Below are 6782 nucleotides of genomic sequence, written 5' to 3'. Positions count from 1 at the left end.
TATAGCATGGACAAGTTAACACGGGTATTTAGGGAATATTTAATTACGCAAAACCCTAAGAAAATTCCCTTAATAAATACCTAGTCATAGCCGCCAAAAAGAGGAGACAAGGAAGAAGAAAAATTACCTGAGGCGTGGAGTAAGCAGTTGTAGTACCTTACCTTCCACCGTTCTCCAACCCGACCATCCTTGGTGTCCTCCATAGCCAGGATATAGTAGAACGATGGTTAGGCCTCGAGAGAGGCTGGCCGCCAGAGCAGACACGGTGCTGGTCAGAGCAGTCACGGTAGAGCCCCCTGTTTGGGAGTCGTTCTTTCTTTGTTCTTAATTTCTATAATTTGTTTTGGGGTTTGTATTAAACGATGATACTCTTGGATAACACTTTAGCAACACCAAGAATTGTTTTACTTGGTGTTGGTTTTTATTTTGCTGAGACAATTATTATATGCTTCATGAATGATGCATTATGATTTTGCTTATGTCTATTTTGTTCCTTTTTTTTAATATTTTGCCTTGACACTGTATGAGCTTTCTAGAGATTGCCTGGTGCTTAGGTAAAACACTTCTAGACACTGTAAGAGCTTTCGAGAGATTATCGTTTTTCTAGAAATTGATTCTTATATTCGAGAGAATTAAGATAGATCTACGTGAACCATGGAATAGATCTGGGATGGTGATGTTCTAACCTTTCTACCTTAGAGATAAGGAGAGGGTTTCAATCGACTAAAAGGGATATAGGCTTGATTAGAATAGACAACGACTATAGTTTATGCTGAGGGGTATTGCTACAATAATAATCTGACAAACCAAGGGTTGTAGTTAACGCTGAGTAGTATTGCCATAGCAACAGTCTTAGAATACTCAGTAATCCTGTCGGGCAACCTAAGCATGTCATAACAACTCCTTCCAGACTTAGAATAATTTTTTCCATAGCAAAAGACTAACTTGAGTGCTCTATGAAAAATCTGAATATGTGAGGTTATTTTGAATATATTTGAATCAACGCTTTTCTTTGCCTTGTCTATTTTTATTTGTTACTTTTGCATATTTACTTTTCCTCGATCAAACTTTTCTACCACCCTACTTCATAATATTCTCTTGCTTTAGTAACGCTTTGACACCGGCTCGTATAATCCATTGCTAATTGTTCTTCTGTTTTGATAATAATTTAGGAACTAGCTCATGACACCTAGTTCTAGTTGTGGTGAAACATAAAAACCCCTACCAATCCCTGAGGAGATGATAACTCACTTACCCTTTATTACTTGATTCAACTGTGTATACTTGTACATATTTTCTTGTCTTAGCATATACATTTACAAGAGATCGGCTGGGTTTGTCTCTAGGGAAAGAGGTACTCGAATTATCCTTGTCGGTGCCCCCTTGGGCTGCCAGACCCTCAATCCTGACCCATGACAGGTTTATATGGATCGAGTTCAATTCGAGGAGGTACACTTCCTTATTTTCATACGGAGGTGATTACCATCATGAGGTCTATAAGACGTGTGCCTTGGGAGCGATTAACTATCCCATACGGAGGTGAAAACCGTCACGAGATAATAGTTTCTCACTCCCACTTAAGTGGGACGAAGCGGGGTTTTAGCTCATGTTATGCAAATGCAGCCGTGCATTGTCTGAGGAAAAGAGAAAACAATACAAACCACACAAAACATAGTTCTCAAATCCTTGAACATTTATTTAATATGAAAACATTAACAAACAAATCAGTATAACTATTTAGCGGTTAATCAAATTATAAACATGAAACAAATCAAAACGCCTAAGGGATCTAAAATTAAATTAACACGAATTTACAATTTGAATAAACATTAGCAAAGACAACTAATTCATTAATAGCTTGACTCTTGAATGTCTCCAGTGTAGTCGCCAAGCTATCGAGACGTTTCTTTTAAAATCCGGGTTTGTCAATTTTAAAAAATCGAGATTTTGTAAAAAATGTTTGCTTTGAATAATTTGGGACTCGAGTTTAAAAATAATAAAATCGGTTCATGGAGTCACCAACAACCTTTGATTAGGGTGTGATTGGGCACCAAAAAAATATTTATCATTTTAATAAAAATATTAATTTTAATTAAAACAATAATTTTACAGTCTGCATTACCAAAAAATTTTGCTCGGGAATCGATTATGCGTGGAGAAGGATTAGCATCCCCACAACGCAGTAAATCGATATCAAATTGATTAATTAGTTGTCCTTACAATAAAACTTATACGTTCAAATATAATTTATTTTGAGATCCCATTTAAGCAAATACAAAATAAGATGAAAATTAAATACATCTATCAAACAAATACGATTAATTAATTATTTTACCAACCTTTAATGAGAATAAGGATATTCAATTATTTAAAGACATCGAAACTAGACCTTAGATCCATTCTAACAGTCTTTTCTCGGTGAATTTAATTAAAAGAACATAATTTTTTTTCTCAATCTCAAGTTTCAAGTGAAATCAATTTTTATTGTTTCGAGTGACAAGATACCCTTTTATTTTAATACTATTGAAAGTGACCTCTTATTCCTTAAGAGAATTACTTCCCTCAATCTCAAAATAAACGGATATTCCCTTAGTCAAATTATTTTGATCAAGTTAAGTAATGCTTACGAGGATCATGCTTAACTAACGAAATGATGTCAACAGATCATAAAACACATTGAAATATAACATAAAAAAAACTTCTGCGTAGAATAAAACATTTTCATAAAATATATATAATAATATTTAATAAGTACAAATTTTGTTTAAAAAATATTACCTATAATGTATACAATTAATACATAATAACAAGCAAATCATACTTATATAAATATAAAATAAGAAATACGACATATAATATTATATACAAATAATATTTATAACATCAAAAGGTGAATGAAAGTTATACACAAATATACACGTATATGTAGTATACATACGTAACTTAATATAAACATATAAAGGATAGAAACATTTACCATATATATATATTGAAGGAAATACTAAAATTAAGGGATCTAAACTAAAGTAATTAGTATCTGAATAAGAGCTAAATTAAAGGGTTTATTTTTAAAAGTAGACATCATATTATATGGAACATATATTTCATATAAAACTAAATATATATATCATCACGTAAGGACTAAATCTAAGAAAACTAAAGTAATAGGGGTTAAACACGTAATTAATCCATAACAATTAAAGTAGTGACCAAAATGCAACACGCGTAAAATTTAAAGGTCATATTAAAAGAAAACTAACATTCAGTTAGTGACTGAAATGAAAAGCTTACAAAATTAGAGGCCCTTTATGCGTGATTAACCCATGCGTGAATTCAGAAAATCCTAACCCTCAAAACTACGTCATTTTGGATGAGCTATATAATCCCCTTTTAAGCATTTCTTCCTCATTTTTCTCATTTACTTTTTTTTCTTTTTCTCTCTCTCCTTATTCTTTCTTCTCTCTACAGAATCTAGTGAGGGTTCTCACCGACTGCCGTGACGACCAACGTACACCGCCGTCCTCCGATGTCTTTTCGAGCCCAAGTTTCATGGGCTGCATCGTCTCAACATCCTAAGCACGGATCTAGGGTCCGAATGGCCTAAAAGTGCTTCAAACTTCGTGGATATACAAAGATAGCTTCGACTTTTATGTTTTATGGTGACCCCTCTCATATCTGACAAAGAGCAAGATAAGACCTCCCTTTCTCGTTCCTTTTTCATTCTCGGATCTACTTTTTTCTCTCTATTTTTCTTGTTCGAATCTCTTTTTTTTCTTATTCTGCTATTGTTTGGTTTCCTTTTTTTCTTTTTTTTGGATCTCCACTCCTTGGTTCAAACTCTACTCCTTTTTTTCTTTTCTTCAAACAATCCTCTTCTTTTATATCGCATGCTGATTTTTTCGTGGTTGCTTGTTTGGTAAGGCTATGGAAGATATGGGCAGATGGGTACGGTCGGTTGGTAGGTTTGGTGAGGAAAATCGGGATTAGGATCGGTTGGCAGGGATCCCTGATTTTTTGGGATTAGTTTTTATTTGGTTTTTTCTTTTTTTATTGATATTTGTGGATTTGATTTGAAATAGGGGATTCGGTCTATCTGAGGTGACCGACATCGAGAAAGGCGACGATGTAGCTCCCCGACAGTGGTAATTGCGTGACTCTTCTTCTCCTTAGCGGTGGTGGAGGCTAAAAATCCTAGGGTTTAAAACCCTAATTATTTTGGGTTCTACTAAGCTAGGGTTTGGGTATACTGTAATGTTAGGGTTAGTTGACTTCTTTATAAATGGGCCCAATTTGGTCTTGTTGTAATGGCCTACAAAAATAAGGAAATAATATTAATATTTAATATTTAATAATTATAATAAAAATAAAAATGATAAAAGGCCCGAACAAAATGGGTGTGTACAAAATGATAAGTGATAATGAAAGAACACTAATTACAAATAGAAACGAGATAAATTAGGGCATGTTTAGGGGTGAGTATCAATACTGTAAGAAGCAATATTAATATTGTTCATGTTTCATGCATAAATCAAAAAGAAGGTGTAGAGGCAATTGAGGTTTCCCAAAAAGCTTATAATTTCTCCCAAATAAGACTACAAGTGAGAACGATAAAGTAGGGATAAATAAACTAGCCTTGATTGATGCTCGGGAAACGATTCAGACACCCGAGTTCCTTTAGAAAGCTACCAGAGTCGAAAGTATATATTTAGTTTGGATATATCCTTAGGGAGTGCGCGAGACACTTTAAGGTGACTAGTTTGGGCGCAAGGTTGGGCTAATCGAGGGTATGATGTTTGATGCAGAGATTATGGGGTCTATATCCTCGATAGACTAGAGGGGTGTGTGAGCTCCGAGATGCAGAACTCTCAGTCTCACCATGATGTCTACCATAGAGTAGAGAGTGAGTATACTTGTATATTCACTAAAGCATAGCAGAATAGAGCAGTAGACTTCATAGCAAATCAGTAGACTAGATAGCATGAGTCTTTCAGTGATGCACTTTTAGTATGTTTTAGTTGTTAGTGTGGCACTGAGCTAGTTAGCCCAGCTTTCGGATGTTTCCGTTGGTAGGTTAGTAGATTGAGCAATTGAAGAACCTTAGAGGGATTGAGGTCCATATCCAATGCAGAGCAGAGTACGTCATCAAGTTTTGAAGTGTATGTATATTCATAAAATCAGTTGTAATGTATTTAGTTGTAAAGTCGGTTAAGAGTCGGTCTGTATTATTATTATTTTAAAATGTAAAAATGTTTATTTTGAGAGTTCTCTAGTATAAAGTTTATTTTATATTTTTTATGGATGTTTCTTATGAAATAAAATTTAAAGTAGTCATTTTAAAGCATGAGAAAGTAAGAAAAAAATGCTCAGCCACTTTAGTGGTTCCATGCAACACTCTAAATCGGTCGACTGTGTGTCGTACATGTCTAGGGTGTTACATGTTGTCACTTTAAAATGAAAGTATTAGATTAAAAGAAATAAATATATGTCATCAACGTGAATGAATACATAATTTTATGTTAAGAGGCGAACTTATAAAATTTTAAGGGCGAAAACATATTATCCATAAAAAATAAAACTAAAATATATGATAATTTAAAATTTCTACCGAAGACGATTGTCTTGCATGCTCTCTCGATTCATCCCTGATAATCAATATTATTAGAATATGATCAAAATAATAAGATGTTTTACCCTGTAATATATTTGACTCTACGTATGTGTGTTCATTAATAGTAATGAGTACCGTCAATATAATTTTTGATTGGATAACCATATATATGAATATGCATGTTTTCTAATATATTACTTTAATAATATTTTTTTATAAATTTTAAATCTAATCCTAATCCTAGTTAAGGGGGAAGGGAAGTGAGACTCTAGGGGGGAAAGGGAGTGCTCCTAGTTGGTCTATAACTATAGATGAACGCATCATTTTCTATTGGAGGCAAACTTCTAAAATTTTATAAATGGATAAACTTATAAAATTATAAGGGGACGAAAATAAATTTTCAATAAAAAATACATAAAATAGTCTAAAATATATGGTAATTTTAAATTTTCATAGGACGACTGCCCCATCCGCCTTCACTTCAGTCCATGTCCATCCCAGTCTAAAAAACATGACCAAAATAATGCTCTTGTCTAATATTATTTCAATCTTGTAGTAAAATGTAACACATAAAACCACAACACTTCATTTTCGTATTTCACCTAAATAATTGCAAAGTATATAAAAATAATTTTTTATTTAACTCATAAACATATATTTATTACCTATATTTTTATTAGTTAACAATTGTATTTATCGTTTTACATGTTTTAGTTACTTATTAATTACCAACACTAATAGATGGTTATTAATTAGAAAATTACAAAATAAGTTGAAAAGAGAGATTTTCAAGTTTTTTTTTGGATTTAGTGTTGAAATTTGAAAGAGTAGGGCTACATGTTCACTATCATGCGCTTACATTGATAGATTCCTTACCAAATGCATTTCAGTTTTTGAATTCTTTTGGGTGAAGATGTCGACACATATAACCTTATTTATGAATTTGGAAAATTACCAATAAATGCTATTGATTTAGGAAAACAATTATTTACATGCATTACTTCTTCTTAAACTAAGTTTGATTTTATAAGTTGCATATAATTAATTACAAAATTTCAGATTGCAATTCATAAATTTCTAGGTCTACTGGAATATGTCTGTTTCTTATATTTTTAAAATTGAATTTAGGCCCGTAAACAAATCGAACGAACACAAATAATGGTATGTTCATGTA

This window comes from Hibiscus syriacus, unplaced genomic scaffold (genome assembly GCF_006381635.1).
Source record: "Hibiscus syriacus cultivar Baekdansim isolate YM2019G1 unplaced genomic scaffold, ASM638163v2 tig00110429_pilon, whole genome shotgun sequence".
Classification (NCBI taxonomy): domain Eukaryota; kingdom Viridiplantae; phylum Streptophyta; class Magnoliopsida; order Malvales; family Malvaceae; genus Hibiscus; species Hibiscus syriacus.
Note: the sequence above shows the minus strand (reverse complement) of the source record.